The sequence below is a fragment of the Telmatherina bonti genome, assembly GCF_933228915.1.
Source record: "Telmatherina bonti genome assembly, chromosome: 21".
Lineage (NCBI taxonomy): Eukaryota > Metazoa > Chordata > Actinopteri > Atheriniformes > Telmatherinidae > Telmatherina > Telmatherina bonti.
Genome location: NC_136630.1, coordinates 22,516,160 through 22,537,786, shown reverse-complemented (window position 1 = coordinate 22,537,786; position 21,627 = coordinate 22,516,160).

Genomic DNA, 21,627 nt, shown 5'->3' with positions numbered 1-21,627 from the left:
TTGTTTGCTTTTTTTCACGACATCATCTCAGGCACTTTACAGACAAATCACTTGGAACCAATTCTTTCCCATCCAATCAGCATTCAGAGCAGACATCTCAGTTTCAACATCCGATATGTTGTCCATGTTCTACACATATTTAGGGATAAAATATGGGTTTATGAGATCTGCTGATCATTGCATCCTATTTTTATTTACATTTAACACATCCTTTAGTGATTTCGTCTAAAATTCTCTTTTTTTTTTGGGGTAAACAAGAGAATTTGGCTCATATGACAAGAAAACAAAGTAGCTGATTTTTTTTACAGTGTAACAGTAATGTATGCGTATTGATTACCTGATGCAGCTACAGCTCATGGTGGAGCTCTATGACCCCCAAAGTAACAGCAAGCAGAAAAATGCTCTCAGTGATGCAGTTTGGCAGGTCTCAAAGACGTCTCTCTATATTACAAGGAAATGGGCAACATTCAGACTTTCCATTGCAGCCACGGTGACGCACAGTCCCATCCGGAGGCTGCAGCAATGTCTGAGAGATTGCATGCGTCAGGCTGTTTCGCTTTCAGCTTTGATGGCACCCCTCCTTCAACTATTCCCCCAATTAAACTGATTGTGCGAACGTGTAAAGTGGACTGCGGCGATTAAAAAGTACGCCGTGTTGTTTTTCAGAAGAGCTTCGAATCCATCACCATGGCAGCAGTTCTGAGCATCCACCGACACAAACTGTGGGTTCGGAAAAAGCCCTCCAGCGCTGTTTGAAACGAGAGGGTGGGAACTCGTCAGATGTGACTTATTACTGGCAAGTGAAAGAGGATATTGTAATTGTAATTATACGCTGACTGAAGTGGGTCAATATTTAAAAATCACAACAATGATAATTGCACATTTTAATAAGTGTTGACCAAAGAATTTCCCGTTTCTGGGGGAGCCGAATAGACAAAGGAGACGGAAAGGTAACTGAGAGGGTGTTAGTGAAAAGGAAGCATTCAAAAGGGAATGAAAAGTTCAATGTGTTAAAGAGATGAATAATGGGTGACGGGGTAAGTGGGTGTGTATTCGTATGTGCACACAGGCTGTTGGGGAAAATGAGGGAATCAAAGGGAGAAAGTAGAGTTACTCAACTTGCTTCTAATGTGTCAACACAGTCGAGTGTGGGAGGTTGCCTGAGGGGGGACGCTGCCTAAAACACAAGGGAGAAATTTCACAGCACTTTCAACGGAAATCCTCATCATATATCTCCACCGCTTCAGGAAAACAAAACAACCCAAACAGAGGGCCGCAGCACCGGAGCCGAAACTGTGGTTATCGCCGTCCATGAGGCGGAGAGCATGATGAGAGGTTTATTCTTTATAACGACAGGAATCCAATACGTCATGTGTCAAAAGCAAGAGGAAAAACATACAGCGGTCAAACAGTTTTTTAAATGTAAGTCAGAGGCTGATGAGATGCCTGACTGATGCCAAAAGCCTCAGCAGTGACTTCACGGAGTCACAGTTTTCTAGTTCTCTTCGTAAAAAAAAAAAAAAATCCCGATCGGTTAATGAATCTTGTAGAAACAATAACAATACCCAGCTGTAAAGGTGGCGATGACGTGTCTGATGCCGAAGTTCTTTATCAGCTAAATCAGTTTCACGCTTATTTCACATCTGTAATCCGAAACGCTGCTGCTTAGTCACGCAGTTAATGGGGGCATGTCAAAATCCCCTGATAGATCTCCATCATGAGACAAAAGTTATTTTCTTTAAATATTGAAAACTGTTTGGTTGAGAAACTGGAGCTACATAAGACCACTTTGTAGTCCTAAGTGTACTTTTCCTCCATTCCTGCAATTATAGGCTTGTGAGTTGTACATAATTCCCTTGATATGCTATTTTAACTCAAAGCTCTCTGACAAACTACCCACAATTACTCCTGTGTTCAGTCAGAGCATTCTGGTTTGTTCATTCAGTTGTTGAAGGACCAGTCCTAGTTAGTATTTCTAAGTTCTTCTGATGCCATAAACCAGGCTTTTCAGGTCTCACTCAGAAGAAAACCATCTGTGCAAAAGTATCAAACTGCCAAAGTGAAAGAGGCTGTAGAGGAAAGTCTGGGGCTTGATGTTCTTGAGCCTGCATGGCCAAAACTCTGGTAGAGAACTTATAAGACGGAGGAATGGTGCGTGTATAACAGACGTGGACAGACGAGTAATCTGTCTTTAATTTGCCTGAATCCCATTATGGTGATGATAAGAGCAGAAGGATGAGGTATTGTATGACAAATTAGCCTTAATGAGGCTTACATAAGGTGAAGGGGCTTAGTAGTGCCAAAAGCTGAACTGCACAGGAATTTACCACTTTTTCAGATAATTAACAAGGGATTATGAAGGTAATAATATTCTTTAGCATTCATACAAAAAAATGTCACAATTCCACATATTTGTTGCCATTGCTGTCAGAAAAATACCAGCATTTGCCTGAAACAATTGAAATTTTTCTTTTGCTTAAATCTTACATTTATGTTTGACATGTTCCTGATTAAGTTTGTTCACTTTTTTTAAAATAAGAAACCTTTTTACATTGAATATTTTTTTTATTCTTCGCCACTTTCATATTTCCACATTATCAAATATTTCTCGTTCTTTGAACCGGACATAGGTGCACCTGTGTCATATGGGCTACACAAGGACTATATTACCTGAGAGAAAATACCGTTTCTGGTGGCTGTAGGAGCAACTGCATCTGAGGGATATGAATGTTTCTACCCATAAAAGTGTTGGTTGCCTTGTAAAAAGAATGTATTTTAGCCTAAACCATAATCTTCACAACCAGACAAAAGTTTGGAAACACTTTCCCATTAAATCCAATAGGAAAGTGTGTCCAATTTTTTGACTGGTAGTGTACTTTAAACCAAGGCAGTTTTGATTTATAACTATAATGACGTCTAATTCATAGACCGTATATGAAAGATGGACGGAGCCTCCGGCGGTTAAAAGTGAAGCCTATGCGGAAGTGCATAAAACTGCAGTTCCCCCTTCATCCGCTATGGGCTGGCTCCAAAACAGAGCAAATCCCCATAAACTCCCATGTTAAAAATGCCAACTTCACAGCGGAAATAAACATGTTTACAGCCTGGTTCAAAAAAAATCCATTTTCAGTTTAATCAGTCAGGTTTACCTTCATGACAACTGTGGGGGGACTGATTTTTTTTCTAACTCACCCGTTTAAAAGTAATTTAATCTCAAAATTTGGCTGTGCCCTTTTGATTGACAGCTACCCAATCTCCCGCTTCAAGTAAGAAGAACACAGAAGAAATGCGGTTTTTAGCCGGTTAACAACATGACTTAGCTTTAGCCTGCTTACCTCCGTTAGCTGGTTATCTCCTGTTATCTCCGGGTTAGCTCTGTTAGCTCTTAGCTACAGGCAGCTTGGAGTTCGCTCAATGTCAATCATCCACCATGACGCTCACCGCCCCCCTCTCAGCTCTACCTCTTTGCCCATATTTTTGTTTTCCGTGCGAGATGACACGCATGCCCCTGCCAAGATGGCAATGTTAGGAACCGCCCACCGAGCTTCAATTCAGCTCTTCAGAAACCTACGGGTGACGTCCATCTTGCTACAGAAAGTCTATGGTCTCATTGCACCCAAACAACTGCAATAAAATGGCAAAATTTCGTCTGAATGATGTTTACATGTAACCATAGCAACCTGTAATATAACATAGCACACATATTGCATAATGGGAAAGATAGAATTTTTTTTTTGGTTCAACAATTGCTGTTATTTCTTTTCATCCGAAGTCTAAAGCCACCCAAATCTCACTTTGAGCTAAATTTTATTTTTGCATAGAAACATTTGCTTCTGTGCACCGTTTAGCATAGCTGACGTTGTGTTAAAGTGCTCTATAATAAAGGTTGAGTTGAGCTGAGCGAGTTAAGAGAAAGTGAGAAGGCTGATGGATCATACGTTGATCTTGATGGGGATTCTCAGAAAGGCCCAAGGTTGCGCGATTCTATCCAACCACTCCATGTTTTTGGTTTAGTAAATTATAAACTTGACAGCATTTTTTTCATTGTGGAAGGTGGAAATACTTAAAGATGGACGTTTGGACGTATGCTACTTGTAAAGGCTGGAAGTAAGGATTTTTTTTTTTATCATCCTAATGTCCTACGTATTTTAGGCAATTTTAATTAGATATTTTGAGCCTTTGATGTTGATAATATTTCTTTTCTTTGATAAATACCATTCAAACCATTTAAGTAAAGTTATTAAATAACGTTAGGTCAAAGGATGCCTTCTGATTAAATGTCTTTTTTTCTTTAAAGTTCAGGTTGGCTAATGATTTTGTCATAATTAGTTTAACACATAATACACTGCTAAAAAAAATAAATAAAGGGAACACTTAAACAACACAACGTAACTTCAAGTCTACCACACTTCTGTGAAATCAAACTGTCCACTTAGGAAGCAACACTGATTGACAATCAATTTCACATGCTGTTGTGCAAATGGAATAGACAACAGGTGGAAATTATAGGCAATTGGCAAGACACACCCAATAAAGGAGTGGTTCTGCAGGTGGTGACCACAGACCACTTCTCAGTTATGATCATTTCTGGCTGATGTTTTGGTCACTTTTGAAAACTGGCAGTGCTTTAACTCTAGTGGTAGCATGAGACAGAGTCTACAACCCACACAAGTGGCTCAGGTAGTGCAGCTCATCCAGGATGGCACATCAATGCGAGCTGTCGGAAGAAGGTTTGTTGTGTCTGTCAGCGTAGTGTCCACAGCATGGAGGTGCTACCCGGGGACAGGCCAGTACATCAAGAGACATGGAGGAAGCCGTGGGAGGGCAACAACCCAGCAACAGGACCGCTACCTCCTTCTTTGTGCTAGGAGGAACAGGAGGAGTACTGCCAGAGCGCTGCAAAATGAGCTTCAGTAGGCCACAAATGTGCATGTGTCTGCTCAAACAGTTAGAAACAGACTCCATGAGGGTGGTATGAGGGCCAGATATCCACAGGTGGGGGTTGTGCTCACAGCCTAACACCATGCAGGACGTTTGGCATTTGCCAAAGAACACCAAGATTGGCAAATTCGCCACTGGCGCCCTGTGCTCTTCACAGATGAAAGCAGGTTCATACTGAGCACATGTGACAGACATGACAGAGTCTGGAGACGCCGTGGAGAATCTTCTGCTGCCTGCAACATCCTCCAACGTGACCGGTTTGGCAGTGGGTCAGTAATGGTGTGGGGTGGCATTTTTTTGGAGGGCCACACAGCCCTCCATGTGCTCACCAGAGGTAGCATGACTGCTAATAGGTACCAAGATGAGATCCTCAGACCCCTTTTGGGACCATAGGCTGGTGCAGTTGGCCCTGGGTTCCTCCTAATGCAAGACAATGTTAGACCTCATGCGTCTGGAGTGTGTCAGCAGTTCCTGCAACACAAAGGCATTGATGTTATGGACCAGCCCACCTGTTCCCCAGACCTGAATCCAATTGAGCACATCTGGGACATTGTGTCTCGCTCCATCCACCAACGCCAAGTTGCACCACAGACTGTCCAGGAGTTATCGGATGCTTTAGTCCAGGTCTGGGAGGAGATCCCTCAGGAGAACATCCGTCGCCTCATCAGGAGCATGCCCAGGCGTTGTAGGGAGGTCATACAGGCATGCAGAGGCCACACACACTACTGAGCCTCATTTTGACTTGTTTAAAGGACATTACATCAAAGTTGGATCAGCCTGTAGTGCGTTTTTCCACTTTCATTTTGAGTATAACTCCAAATCCAGACCTAAATGGGGTGATACATTTGATTTTCATTGATCATTTTTGTGTGATTTCTCTGTCAGCCCATTCAGCTATTCAATTCAATTCAACTTTATTTATATAGCCTCAAATCACAGCAATGCCATCTCAAGACGTTTTACAGACAGAGAAAAAAACATAATAAAGGCCAATTCATAATAGCCTATATAAGGAAACCAACAGATTGAGTTGGAGGATCCAACTCAATCTCCCATCCTAAGCAAGCACACTGACAACGGTGGGAAGGAAAAAAAACTCCCTTTTAACAGGAAGGCTGAAGTTATGGAAAGAAGCAATAGAAAGAACAAAGTATTATAATATTTCATTAATTGAGATCTACAACTTGTTACTTTTGTGTTCCCTTTATTTTTTTGAGCAGTGTATAATTTAGGGATAGCTGTGGTAGGTGGGTGTGTTATTTAACCTGTGAGACAGCTGAAACACAGTTCTTATTAATCGTTAAGTGACAAATTCAGCCTGCAAAACTGACTGACATCGTCTAGAAACAGGGAGACTGTTTCTGGAAACCACCACCTAAAAATGACAGAAAACAACTCCATTTTTATCTACATGTCTTTTACTTTTTGATTTATTCTTCCACCAAAGAAAATTTTATTTATGTCTAAACTTTTCACCACAATCAAACCTTATATACATCCTCCAGGAGTCAGTCCTGTTCTTGGAAACACTATAGGTTGGGAGGAGTAGAGTCTCCTTAGGAAGTCAGAGACTTCGGCACCAGTTTGTCCTGGCAGGGGACTGAACTTATTGTGTTAACAGAACAAGTGTGCTGTTGAAAGGCACACGGTCCATTGCAGTTTTATGGTTTGAATCCTGATGTAGTACAGCACATAGGCATGCGTGAGAAAAAGGAGTCAGGAAAATGAATCAGTGTGAGGGCTGTTGTTTCACAGCAGAAAAAAAGTTTACTAAATGAGCTGCGCGTTCTCTGCATAGTGGGAGAATCAGACAAAGCACTTTACAAAGCACCAGTGAAGCGCTCCATATTTATTCAGACTTTATATGGAAAGTGCAGACAAAACACAGCTCCAGGTTGGTGTCCAACTGAGATAGATGCAGCAGATAAATGTACTTATGAGTGAAGTGAAAGGTATTTTACTGTGCATGAATGGAGTTGGGTTTTCTGTGAAAGGAGCAAACGGTGAAGTCAACATTTATTCTCTCAGCAGGGTGGCACGGATTTCACCACATGCACAAATGTGGTTAAACCCAAGCAATGAAACCCTCATGTGTAGTGTAAAGCCCACCCATTTGCAGGCTCATCCGGGCTCATCTCTTTCTTTCTTCTAGGGGCCCAGCTACCTTCCTATCCAGGATAAACAGGCCCTCCACCCCACTGCAGCAGTTAACATCAGCCTCCATGAAACACAACGAGACCGCATCTACCCCCAGACTAGTTTTACAAGCCTTACTCAATCAGCCTCGCCCCTTCCCCCCTCAAAGGTCCAGAGTCCTGTCACAGAAAACTCCCCTAGGCCTCTTTAGCACTCACAGGTGACATTTCACATGAAGAAAATTTATTTATTTAGTTTATGTTGTTTGGAAAGACAGAAGTGATTAGCTATATTTTTTTTAGTAAGTTTAACATCTTCAAGAAGAAAAAAGAAACCCAGGACTGAAGTGAGATCATTAACTCAAGATGTCAGTTTTAGAAGATCCAACAAGGGTCTTTTAGAGTAGAGAATTCAATTTGTACACACATGAAGTCATAAAATAAAAGATCACTCTTAGCATATTCCACCCTACAGACTCGTGTTCAAAGTTGGGCTTCATTTGTGTTAAAAAAACAAAAATTCTCCATTTGATGAGGTTGTCCAAGCAGATCAAAATTAGAATGAAGAAACCACCTAGTAATTAAAAATATTTTAGCATTTCTTAGTTTGTTTTTTTTTTTTTTTATTTCTGCTCCCACATTTGATCCAAGTGTCACTGACTCATGGACAACATTGTTCAGTTTGTGTAGCTGTTACTGACGGAAAATGATGTTTTTTGGGTTAAATTGCAGAAATATGGGCTACAGGTTATGATTTTATCTGTAAAAGTCACCAGGCTCATGATTAAATATTGAAATTGACATGAATCTGGGTTATGTTTGGATCATATTCTCATATTTTCCTCTGTTAAAGGTTCTGTGGTGCCAAATCTTGCAAGACTCCAAGACACATGCAGGTCTTGAATAAAGTTACATTTTCTCATGAAAAATACCAATTTACAGTCAAAATGTTCTGAAGATATATTAGATAAGTTAGGTCCAGGAATTATAGGGTTTCCATGTTCTATTCCCTGAGTGTGGGTCAGTGAGGAGAAAACATGTGACACTGGTACAGGAAATGATCCTTTTAGCAGAAGTTTAAATAATACAAGCTAACATTAATCTATACAGAGAATCAGGGTAAGCATTGGTTGGTCTGAAACTGTGTGCATATGATGATTGGACTTGTAACTAAACCTTGTTATTGTACTGGTCAGCAAATAAGGAGGTGGGATGAAGTGTATCCAGCTAATCCAGCTAATTGCTTCTGTCTGAGGACTTCAGAACCAAACCAGTTTAAAGACTAGAACTGACTTATTGTTGATGCTTGATGATGTGATCTGGAGCTAATATGGCAAAGCAAAGCAGGATTTATCATCGCCGGGAACTATTCTAGAGATCTGGATCAACGAACCCTAAAAAAAGCTAATGCTGGCTTACAAGTTATCCAACCCTGGTTTTCTGACTGGATGTGGGTGCAATCAGAAACACGCAGGGTTGCCAGCTGATGACCAATCACAGTATATTTCTACATGCAACAGAGCTGCTGTAGCCAAAGCTGGAAGAAAGTGCTGACTATGTGAAATCATTATTTTAACCCATCAAAATCATTCATTCATTCATTCATTCATTTTCTGAACCGCTTAATCCAATAAAGGGTTGCGGGGAAGCTGGAGCCTATCCCAGCTGGCTGTGGGCGACAGGCAGGGTACACCCTGGACAGCTCACCAGTCCATCGCAGCCCATCAAAATCACTGCTACCTAAAGAAAACATGATTTGTGATTTAAGATATGAGGTGTTTTTCTTTTTTTATTAAAAAAGTCTGTTGTTAATGTTTTCTTGCGCCACATAAGAAAGATTAATCAGTCTGAAGTTGGTCACACGCAACACTGGCTGTGTTAAATTATCTTTACATTGAATTAAGAACAAAGAAAGAACTATCCTCTATCTTTTTACTACAGAAGAACCAGCATATACCCTTCAAAGGTCACCAGTCTGTCACTGGACCATAAACCAGTCTGGATTTATTGTAGATATCCAAGTTTATTTTCATTCAAATGTTTTCATTTTTTAAAGAATTAAATTTGTCTGGTGTTGGACAAATATCACATTTATGTTGATGTTGATGCAGGTTAAGTCATGCCAGACAGAAATCATGTTGTATCGTATTGTATCGTATCACTCCGCATCGCATCGCATCGCAACTCAACGCAACACATATCGTATCGTATTTTATCGCACTGCAATGCAACGCAGCGTACCGTACCATACCGTATCTTATCTTATTGTACCGTACCGTATCTTATCGTACCGTACCGTACCATAACGTACCGTACCATACCGTACCGTATCTTATCGTACCGTACCATAACGTACCGTACCATACCGTACCGTATCTTATCGTACTGTACCGTACCATAACGTATCGTGCCGTACCGTACCGTACCGTATCGTATCGTATCGTATCGTATCGTATCGTACCGTACCATAACGTACCGTACCATACCGTACCGTATCTTATCGTACCGTACCGTACCATAACGTACCGTACCATACCGTACCGTATCTTATCGTACCGTACCGTACCATAACGTACCGTACCATACCGTACCGTATCTTATCGTACCGTACCGTACCATAACGTATCGTGCCGTACCGTACCGTACCGTATCGTATCGTACCGTACTGTAACGTATCGTACCATATCGTACCGTATAGTACCGTATAGTCGTATCATACTAAGCCTGATTCCAGGTTAGTTTAGGCTATGGTCTGATTTTAGCTGCAGTATTATGGAGGGAAGAGTTATTTTAGACTACCTCAAACTTTTTCCAAACATGCATTGTCCACACGCTCTGCACTACAGGGGACTGGCTGAGAGGGGTGTGAGCCAAGACCTTAAGTAGAGTAAAAACACTCTTGAAAAAGGAATGAATTGTAAAAAACTTCTGCAGACATTTATACTTTAAATCTGTAGTCTTGTTGTGGCAGAAATATGTGCACTTAATGAATTTGTTTCACACCCATGGTGAAGAATTTCCACAATACCGGGTATTTAGTTAAGATAAATGTAGGTGTGAACATGAACAAACATCACTTAGTTTGATTTGATGCACAAACACAGTGAAGTAAAAAAAGACAGCAAGAGATCTTTGTAGAAAATTAAATGTTAGTTTTAATCTTTAAAAGTCCTCATGAACAAGCATCCAAGTAATCAGTCTATTTTCCAGAGTAAAACAGCGTAGTGGATCTTTGACTTTAAAAAAGCAGAACATCTCACTCTTTTTTTTTGTTGTTGTGCTCTTACTGTGTTAGTCTTTAATCCCAGGTCTTAACTTGCCCCATTGCAAGGCTGAGTTTCCAGCTGATGTTGTCCAGGTGACACAACCTGGTAAAAAGTGAATCAACTGCATGATAACAGACATCCTGAGCTGCACCTCAGTTGACCTCGACAAGTTATTAATCCTGCTTAATAATTATATCATAACAATCATTAAAGAACTTTATGAGGTTTTCACATCTTAAGAGCTGATATTTTGTGTTATATTATAGTGCCTGACTAATTCTGTCTCTGCTTAATCCACAATTATCATGGTGTTTAAATTGTATGAAGTCTTGGTTAGTAACCAAGTAAATAGGAAAGAATAGGTAAGATTAATTGATTAAGCACTTTTCACAAACAGTCAAACTGGTCTGTAGACAAAAAGAGGGGAAAAAAATTAAGAACCATAAGCGCAATTATAAAGATATAGAAATAAAGACATGTTTCCACCAATAGGTGCAGGGCACAACGGTTAACTGTAATGCCATTGCACTCTTACAGCTAACTGTAACCTTACCTGAAAGGCAGATAATCAGCCAGATTGCTGCAGATGCTTTAGCTTTGTAACTGCATGACTCCATCCAGCACAATTCCTTCATTCAGCAAGTTTGGGTCAGATATTAGAGTATCTGTCCCAGTTTTTGTGAGTGGAAATGTTGCAACCTATTGCTGGAAATGAGGCATAATATAAATAAGCATTTAGTTAAAACACAGAAATAAATACAATTCTGAATAAAAAGTTTCTTTAAAAAAAGTTTGGAGTCCACTGAGTTGAGGATTTGTTCAAGCCAGTAATATAAAGACAATTACATATGCATGAATATTTTTTTCTTTTTAGCTGTGGACATCATGTGTCTCATTTCAGAAATGGTCTTTAAAGTGAACAAATCAGGAGTGAGACAGACATTTTTTATGCAAGTAGAAACTGAGAGAAGAATCAGACATTACGCCAGGATTTTAAATGCCGGACTCCACAAAAACAAAAGAAGCTAAAGCCTGACTTATTTTTAATTAATGGTGAAAAATGTGCTATTATTGCAGTTTCATCTCTGTCGGTGTTTTAAAGATGACAGTTCACAGAAAGCCAAACACTGATCTGGGTTAAACAGTGGATGAGAGTGGGCAACCTGGTTAGTCTTAGAAGACACACACAGCTAAATGTCATCAGAAATTACAAGAAACGGCATAAAGACTGAATGATGCCAGCGAAGGACACATGTAGGGAGAAAGTACAGTGTTAGTGGACTCATGTATGAATCTTGTGGAACCCCACAGGTTAAGAAGGCAGCGTTAGAGAACAGAAAAGGTCAGATAAGAAGAATGAAACCAACTTATTTCAGACACAGTGAGATCACCTTAAACCTGAAGGCTATGAAGTAAAAGGTAGGTATCAAAGGCTGTACTAAGATTAAATGAAAAGATTATAGAGTCAGTGGGGTGTTGCTTCTGAAAGCCAGACTGAAAAAGGTCAAAATCGTTGACTGTAAGGGTCAAAACGCAAAAATCCTGACCATTTACTGTGACGTATGGTGACCATCTTGGAATGATAAAGACTCGTCAAAAAATCCCTGGAGCCAGATGGTGATTGGTATTGTTTTTACCTTCTTATTAGAGTTCTGTCAGACCACCTCCTCCTTTTATTATCTTAATTTAAAAAGACTGATATTACATCAATTTAGCTGTATAATTAAGCCAAATCTAATTTATTTATAAAGCCCTTTAACAGTAGGTACTGACCTGTAGGCTGTAAGAATACGAACATCATACATTTAAAAGACCTAGATCAAGTTTAAGAACAAAAGAAAAAAGTGGTACATATAGAATGGACCACACAGAGAAATAATAGTGAGCAGCAATATCATTCTTACAGGATTTCGCTCTCAGTTGGTGGTAAAACATAGAGAAAAACTTTCAGCCACAGTTCTCTAGTTTCAGCTATTAATTGCTCCCCCAGTAAGATCACTCATGCTTTCAGAGCAAACATGCATAAAACTGAAGTCTAATTTGCTTCCAGGTTTCTATTAAAATAGACGGATATCTAGATTCATTGTGATTATAGTGTTAATAAAACCCAACTGTAGGCTGTGGGAATATAATAAAAATAGTGTGGGTTTTAATGCCAACACCATGCCAGACTTAGGTTTTGTCTGTTGGTTTGAGACTCAGATCTCTGCAGAGGAATTGGCTGTGACTCTCCTCTCGGCTCTCGCTTTTCTTTGTCTTTAACTTTAAGATAATGGTAGTGAATGAAAGGAATTCAACAATCCCCACAGTGCTTTTTTTCTTTCCATGTCTTCTATTTCCTCAACTTTATTTCCCTTTTGGACATTCTTTCCCTCTTCCTCTTCTTCTCCCAACTAAGCTTCCTCCTCTTCTTTCTCCCCCTTTCTCCTCCTTAATGCCTCCCTGTGGATGAGCCGGTCATGCCAGAGGACATAAATCCCAGGCCTTCATCTGTCCATCACATCCAATAAAAGTCTTCTTTGTCCCAGTAAAAGCTGAGGCTCCTCTCCTCCAGTAGATATTTGTTTTCGGTGGCAAGGATTCGCTGAAACTAACTTGTTGCCATGTATTTTATAAATCATCTTCCTTCCCATGTTGTTTCAATTACTTCTGGGAGCGGATGATTGGATGCATCAATTGTTACAAGGTGGACTGGAGTTTGAATGAAGGGATGGCTGCATGCAACAATAATAAGAAAATATAATAGTCTCCACCTGTTAGTTTGTCTCGCAGCATTTCCTTTCGGCTGGTTTAAGGTGACAAAGACTCTTCTTGGCTTGTGCAGCACTTGAGACTCTTGAATTTTGATTTCAGAAATTTAACCTCGACATCAAGGATAATTAAAAATAGTAAACACGAACAGAAATTTTAAGAATTGCAAAGATGTCCAAAAACAACATTCTCTCCTATAAATCAGGTTTTTAATAAAAAAAAATAAAATAAAATTTGCCTTCTGGTTGAGAATGTACTTGGAGGTTCTTCAGTGTATAATTCCTTTATTTGTTTGTACCTTTATTTAACAAAAAGTCCAAAGGAAACATTGTTTTGAGAAATCCGCTTTACTGTTTAAAAGAAAAAACAAATATATAATAAACCTGGAACAAACTTTTAAAAAGAAGATTGAAAAGAGATCAAAGAATGAGAGATGTTTTGACGGGTATAATACAGTTCTGGACAATTCTAAAAGCAAAAGATTAAGTAATTACAGGTATGGGTGTCATAATTGGGTGTAAAAGAAGGTTCCACAAAAAATGTATTCTAAAGAACTTTAGTCTTTTCTTAAATACAATAAATAATATGAAAAGAAATTCAGTGAGCCTGGGGCAATATTGTATAAGCATAACTGTAGCTCCCAGCCGAATAAACAGTCTTTACTGGTGGTCTGGAGTGGTTTATATTCGTTCAGCCTTTTGAAATCAGCATAAACCAATGTAAGAGCTAAACAAAACAGGCAAAAACAAAACAATCGTATCATTTCTGACATTGGTTACCTGCATTAGCTTACAGTATTAAACTTTAGCTGCATATAACATTTCCAGATTTCCTATATGCCAGAAGATAGCCTTTTAATATACCTTGTTGCCACATTCAACTGGTGTGACTGGTACTGTGCCGTTTATTATGCCTTGAACTGTATTATTTGTCCATGTGTTGCACTAAGCTGTTTTATCGTTCCTTCTGTTGCACCGCCAATTACCATCTGTTTCCGTTATCAACACCCGTTAAAGCCCTTTCAAAACAAAACAGTTCCACGTTTACAGGAAGTTTCAAAATAATGGAATAGTTAATACATTCATGTTTAAAGGTGAAACTATAAAGGTATAAACTCCTGTCAACAACTTTTAAAATAACCTTCAGGCTACAACTGCATTAATCATGCGAATAATTTGGGAAACCATTTTCTCTCACAGTCCACTGCATTCAGAAAAAACACCTAAAGCTATGATACACATGGAGGAAGCTATATATCATATCTGCACAAATGCACCACAGAGTTCTTTAGGCATGAGCTCATTTCAAATGGACAGATAGACCATGGAAATGTGTTCTGTAATAAGAAGAGCCCGTGTCTTTTGGGAAAATGGACGCCTGGTTCTTCATGTCAAAGATAGTTATAGACAAAAGGTGCAAAATAAGTGTGAGCAGCATCTACATTATGAGCATGGCATAAGAATGGGATTCAAGTCAATATCTTTGCAATGTCAGCTCTAGTTTTCATTCTGCTTTATTCACAAACACAGACACAGTTTATGTTTAAACTACTTGCAGCCTGATTTGTCTCCTATTGAAAATCTACAGACCATCATGAGACAAAATAGACAACAATAACCAATTATCAATTACTGTATAGAAAAATGGAGAAACACCACAAATTCCTTAGAAAAACTAAAACAAATGGTATCCTCAGTTCCTCAAAATACTTACACTTATGTCCTTTATAAAAATGTATAAAATAGATGAGATTTCAATTCAATTCGATTTCCCAAATAAACTGCTCACAGCATCCCACTCTGCACTAAACTCCACAAACTCACGTGAAATAGGCTTGGTGGGTATTAAAACACCAAAAAAGGCTTTAAGTAAAACAAAATGCACATATTGTGGATGTTGCACCCTTGCAACAGCAGATTTTCATTATATATTTAGTTACTTTAGTTATATATTTAGTTAATTTAAGATTAAAACCATCATCCCTCAAAGAACAAGCAGTTTTTAGTCATACTGACTTTACCTTGGTCCATCCCAACTTCAATCTAACAGATTATAGCTGTTTTTTTGTTGTTATAATGATGACAATAAGTTACCTTGGGATCTTATTTATTATCTATATTTGTACATAACCAGAAGATGGCAGTGCAGGGCTTCAACTATACCACCAAACTAACCCCTGCTCTAACTAACACTTGTAGTACTTCTCAGACAGGAGTCTGAACCAACAAGAAGTCATTCAATCATTTCTTTCAAGATTCATGACTGATATACTATAATTATTTATGCTAACTGCCCTTGATCATGAAACATTATGTCCGGAAAGAAATAATAGTAATTCCAAACTCTGACCACATATTTTCATACAGACAGTGGAAAAATGTTGTTGCCTGTTCTGTAATGGTTTTCTTCTAATTATTATCTGTTTTATTTCCTTCTAGTTTTGGTTCTATGTACTTGTGTGTGCGTCAATCATTAAAAATAAGGACCAACTCAATCAGCCTCTATTACCAGCCCAGACAGACCATCAGATTACTGAAATCTGCTCTATTGCTGTGTATTCCCGTGAAGTCAGCATGTAAATATGTTCATGTGTAATGACATATGCATACGTGCAAAGACATGCCATTATAAGAAATTTAGTACACTCCTTTGATTGTGTAGCCAAAGATGAAATCAGGGTTTAAAAAGTTCTATTTCACTGACTGTAAACCAATATGTCTTCACTTCAGAGGAAAATAAACATATGGGGAGGAAGCCTGCAAAAAAGTGAATCACCATTCTTGAAAGATGTTCATTCAGCTGTTTTAGAAAAGTCTAAATTACACTGTAGCACTGGTGATGTACATAGAAACTAGGAAGCAAGAGGTTGCCCACTGCAAGTCCAGTGTCCCTTTAGTAAGACATGTAGATTAAATTCTTGATTAAAATAGGCTTTACCTGTAATATATGATCCATAAAGTCCTGATTGATCTATGACTTCACCAATAACTGCATTTATTTCACTGTATTGTGTTAGCTACAGGCGTGGTTTTGTTTTGGAGCTTCATGGGTAGTAACGTCTGGAGAGTCAAAGCACCTGTCTGAGAAATAGCAGCCTAAAAATTAAGGAGTTTGTTACTGTCATATCAGTTGGTACAGCATGTAACCTTTTGGGAATGCTTGTGTTAGCATTTAGGTCATCATTGCTAACATAAGCAACACTTGTGCTAGCAAGCCATTAGCATTTGATTGACAGTGCTGTTGTTATCAGCTTGATATAAAGGATGATGGAGTCTAAGATTGAACTGCATTATTTTGAAAATGAAAGAGAAACTGTAACCTTCTGCAATAAGGTTATTTTTGACATTTTTTGAAAATGTTCCAAATGTACAAAAGCAACTCACACAATGTGTCATGGTTTGCGGAGATGTGGACCCAAATGTGGAACAGAGAGGCAAGAGGCAGAGGAAATGGTGAGAATCGTGTGATAATAAAATAAAGAGCAACAGGGAGATCTACAAACAATGAACCAGCAAATGACAACTAAAACCAAGTGGTTTAAATACAAAGAAAGCACAACATGAAACAGGTGTGATGGATAAGCAAATGAACCCCGGTGAACTAACAAACTGGAAACAAGGCTAGGCAGAAAACAAGGAAAACTACAAAATAAAACAAGAAAGTGGAGCTAAGATTACATGAAAAACACGACATCATAACACAATGTTTTTGTTGGCCAAAGCACTTTGAAACTATGGAAGCTAAGAGTGCCCATTTCTCCTGTCAATACCCAAAACACCATCGTGTCCATAGTAGTTCCACTTGAAGCATGGATTTTTTTCCCAGCCTGAAAAAGATAATCTATACTTTTCTGGCCAAAGGAGGTAGTGATCATCATCCCATGATGATCACTACCACTGCCTTTATGTAAACTAATAGAAATATACTCTTACATTTGAACAATTTTAAAGATCTAGTGTTCCACCAGACAGTTTTTCCACACAAATATCTGATTGATTGATTCATTGTGTCATATTGTCTCATATGAATTGCTGGTTCCTAAATCAAATTAAAATGGTATTTTTGCTAAATTTGTCATATTGGCAAACATAAAGCTATCCAATGAAACAGAAAAAATCATTTATCAAATGATATGACATACATGTGATTTACACCTCTACTGTCTTTGCCTGCATTTTGGTCCACCTTCCACCAATGCTTTTGCACCAAACCAACCTCAACTCGGACTTCACTGTTGAATAATTATGTCAAAAAAAGAATAGGTGAATACATAACAGTAAAGTTAAATGGCCTTAAGAGCTGTCGTCAGCTTTAAATTCTTCCAATAACAACACAAATCAAGTATAGAGTAATGACAGGAGTGGAGAGAGGATCAGCATGTGTCACATTTACGGTTTGTCCTGCTTCCTGCTAGAGACCGCAGAGTTCTCCCAAACCCTCACCAGCAGTAACAGAAGAGAGCTTGAATGTGTGCAAGGGTGTGTGCACAGTATGTCACTACAGTTTTAACTTTTGTGGTGTGTCTCTCCACGTCAATGAACAAGTTTGGTCAGGGTACGTGCTTGTGTGTTTTAGGACGAGGGTGCCCATCCATCTGTCATTACCTCAGTGTAACTATAACTACATTATATCACTAAGATTCCATCCTCAACATTTGACAACTGAGCTGTAGTTCTTCCAGCCTCAATATGTGAGTGTATGTGTTTTGGTGCCAAAGACAAAACGCCCCAGGGCACACAGCTGAGCCAGCTGGTTGAAGCTAACATTTCACAGTGTAAAATGTGTCATCCTTCCTCACAGTGATGGATATTCTATCCATGCCCCCTCCAGGTCCCAAGGCTCCATTTGACTGCATGTGTATTCTTGGCATGGTTTCATTAAATCACAACCCTGAAACATAGTTTTTTTCTTGTCAGAAGAAAAACGAGAGGGGGAAATGATCTTTGTCTCTACTGAGAGACTTCTTTTGACTTCTAAAAAAACATCTTTCCTCACCAAAGCCACTAATTGAATATAAACCTGATATCTTTTGATGAACATTCAAAACCCCAGTGATACAATCGTCACAGGCCAGCCTGTATTGTAATTAATATGAAATAGATAATATTTTAAAAAGTCCAGCTATGATGGGGGGAAAAAATGGACTTTTAGCTTATCTAAAATCATTTTAAAGTTATATGACAGAGCCTGTATCCAGAAAGGCTTAATGAATATCCAAATTTTTCATTCACTTTTTTTGCAGACCTTTTATTCCGTAATTGGTAAATGAAAAAAGATAAATCCTCTGTAGAGTATGTAATAATAATTTGTTAACCTAGCTGATTTTGTCTCTTTAACCATGCTAGCATCCTAACTATTAGCATCTCTCTGTCAGTCTATCCATCAACTAACCACTCTGGCACACACTGATACACACATTGTCTAAGAGACTATAGCGTTTATTATTTTGTAACCATTTAAGGAAGCATTGCTAACACAAGCATGCGTTTTTCTAAGCTATTAGCATGTAACTGTGAGTTAAAGTAGCTGCTTAGGACCACAATCATAAATGAAGACTAAACTGCATTAATTAAGAGTAAAAAAAAACAAACTGTAATCTGCAACCTGTAATCTTTTGCAACAAAATTCCCTCAGATTTCTGTAAAAACTAAAGAGCTAGAAATGTTAAAATTGCAACAGACACGCAATGTGAGTCATGCAAACACATCAGTGGCTTGCTTAATTTTAGATACATTTCTGCTGAACTTATGCTTGTTACATACTCCACAAGAAGCAAGAACTTTTTTCTTGTTCTTGAGGCTCCGAGAAGAAAATGATGTCATTTTGTTCTCACGGACGCATTTGAAGACAGTTTTCAACACATCGGGCTGGCAGAACTTTTTTCTTGCAGGGCTTCAAGAAGTATCATGTGATTGGTCGGACATTTGAGGTGGGCGTGGGTAACACAGAGAAAGCATGAAGCGGAGTTGCTGCTTCCGCGTTTTTGTTGTCGCGGGTAAAACGGATTGTTTTAATAAAATAGCTGATTAAGGTGGTGAGAAAATATGAACATTTTTACATGTGGCATTAAAACACTCAGACCCAGCCGCGTGCACAACCCGCCCTGCTGCGGATGAAGCTGGTCGTTAAATATGAAACTAGAAAAACACTCAGAGAGCGGAAACCTCCGCCAAGAACAATGTTAAAGAATCCTTTGAAAAAATTCCTAGATCCAAACGATGGTCCGGATCACCACCAAAATTTAATCAGTTCTTTATTTTCACATTTGCAACAACTCTTGAAATTTTTATAAAAATCCGTCCAGAACCTTTTGAGTTATCTTGAGCAAAAAGACGCGGGGAAAAACATAACCTCCTTGGCGGAGGTAACAACCGCACATAAAAGCAGACAAGAACTCAGTTCTTGCTTCTCGTGGAGTATGGAACAAGCTTTAGTCTCTAGATTTTTAAAAATGTATTTTAAAAAATGTGCAAATGCAAGAACAGAGATATTGTTAGCCAAAGCACTCAGTAGGTGCTTTCACACATGCACTGTTCTGGTTCTGTCATTGGCCCTCTTCTTAAGCCTCATAATCATTTATGCTTTCTAGTGATCAATGAGTTTAACCAGTACAAGTGGGTGGACTTTACTCAGCAGAAGTAAACATATACTTCTTAAAGATTTGGCTCCAAAGATGGCCAAGTCAATGTGCTTCATTATAAAATAAACAACAGGCTGTAGTTAGAGGACTGAGTGAAATTTGTAACATTTAGACATGTTAATGCAAGCTTACATAAATCCTTTACTGAAATTTAAAGGACTTTATCAAAGGAAATGGGGAAAAGAAAGTGAAAAAATAGCTGACTTTTACTGGCTGGAGACAACTCAGAGGAGAGACAGGATGCAAGACAGAGGCCAAATTAGCATTTGTTAGAAGCTAATCTGCCAAAGTTCAGTGATGCCTTAAGGAAATGTAAAATAGGCAAAGTTGTGTAGTTTTATAATGTGAATAGCTTGCAGTTATGAAATCTTTCCACAGCATCTGGACAAATAACATGTTGCAGTGACATAATAACATTTGCAGGCTTATTTTGGATGCTGTGCCACATGTCCATGAAGTTGTGTTTTTGAGGGATCATTTCTTTTAGAGCCTCTTTTCCTTCCTGTGAATATCAGTGCAGCAAACAGAGCATATTGCTGCACATAACTGTTATGAAAACACTGAGCCCTGTTAAGAAACAGCTTGCTTTCACACTTCCTACAGCAGAGAAAAGTCAAAACAAGACATAAATTCATAACTATGTTATCAGAAAAAATATAGCAATGATTTAAAAAACTGCGTGTACACACACACACACACACACACACACACACACATTAATCATCAGAAAAACGAGACCTTCCAAGTGTTGTGGGGTGTATCTTCCCCTCACTATTTATGATGAGTATTATGTATCTGGCTGACGGATTTTTATTCATGCACATTCACAAGCAAAGATTCCTGAGGTCAACTGGGGTGTGGATATGAGCATCTGAATGGGTTGAACTTATTTCCTTGGACGACATACGAACATTTCTGTCAATTTTCCCTGAACCTCAGAAAAATTGAGGCAGTTAGTGAGAATGATTGGCTCGCTGCCCACACAAAGACTGTGTGATCTGGATCGTTTCCAACAAAGATATCAAACCTCTTCTCTCAGGCAGAGAGAAGGGAAAAGATCAAGTGCATAGCTTAAGGGCAACATAGGACGCCCTGGCAATGGTAGCCGATGAACTTCCAGTTTACATGCAGTTTCATTTGTTTTTATGGCGAGCTACTCGTCAATCACTTAAAGCAACACACACATATATATATGCTTTTTGAAAAGAGTGTAAAGATTCAAGTGATCCTGATCTACAGAAGCCAATTAAAGCTACCTGGCAACCCAACCATCACATAGCCTTCAATGTGTAAGCAAAACCAGCCCCGGACACTGTCATACATTTATTTATCCTGCATCATTCAGAGGAGCTGGAACAAGATAACATAACAGTCTGCCAAAAGCCCTGCTTGTATTTGGTATTTGCAGAGCTGGTGAATGAATTTAATCCAGTGCAAATCTGCATTATTCATTATTTGTTTAGTAAGGATTTCACTCTGAATGTTCCTCCACATTTTGTTACAGACAGATGTCCCTTGTTTAAAAGGTAATCGTACCCATATCCAAACCATAACTTTGTATTCAGCTCTCCCAGACAGGCAAGTTTGAATTTTCCTTAATGCCTTTAAAGTAGACGCAGAGGTAAGTTACACACAGCTTTCATGCAAGTATATTAAATACAAAGCAGGAGAATGTGTTGTAATTCTTTTATTTTATTATTGCATGCAAACGCTACGTACCAAAGTTTGAGTCAAATGCAGGACAAAAAGAAGAGGTGGAAAATGGAACTATCCAATAAAAAAAAATCATATTTAAAGCCTATTTTTGCTGGTGACACTTTTAGGTGTAGAAGTTGGCTTTTGCATCAAATTACATTACATTATTTTATGTGTTGCATTTAAATGTTGTGCGTGT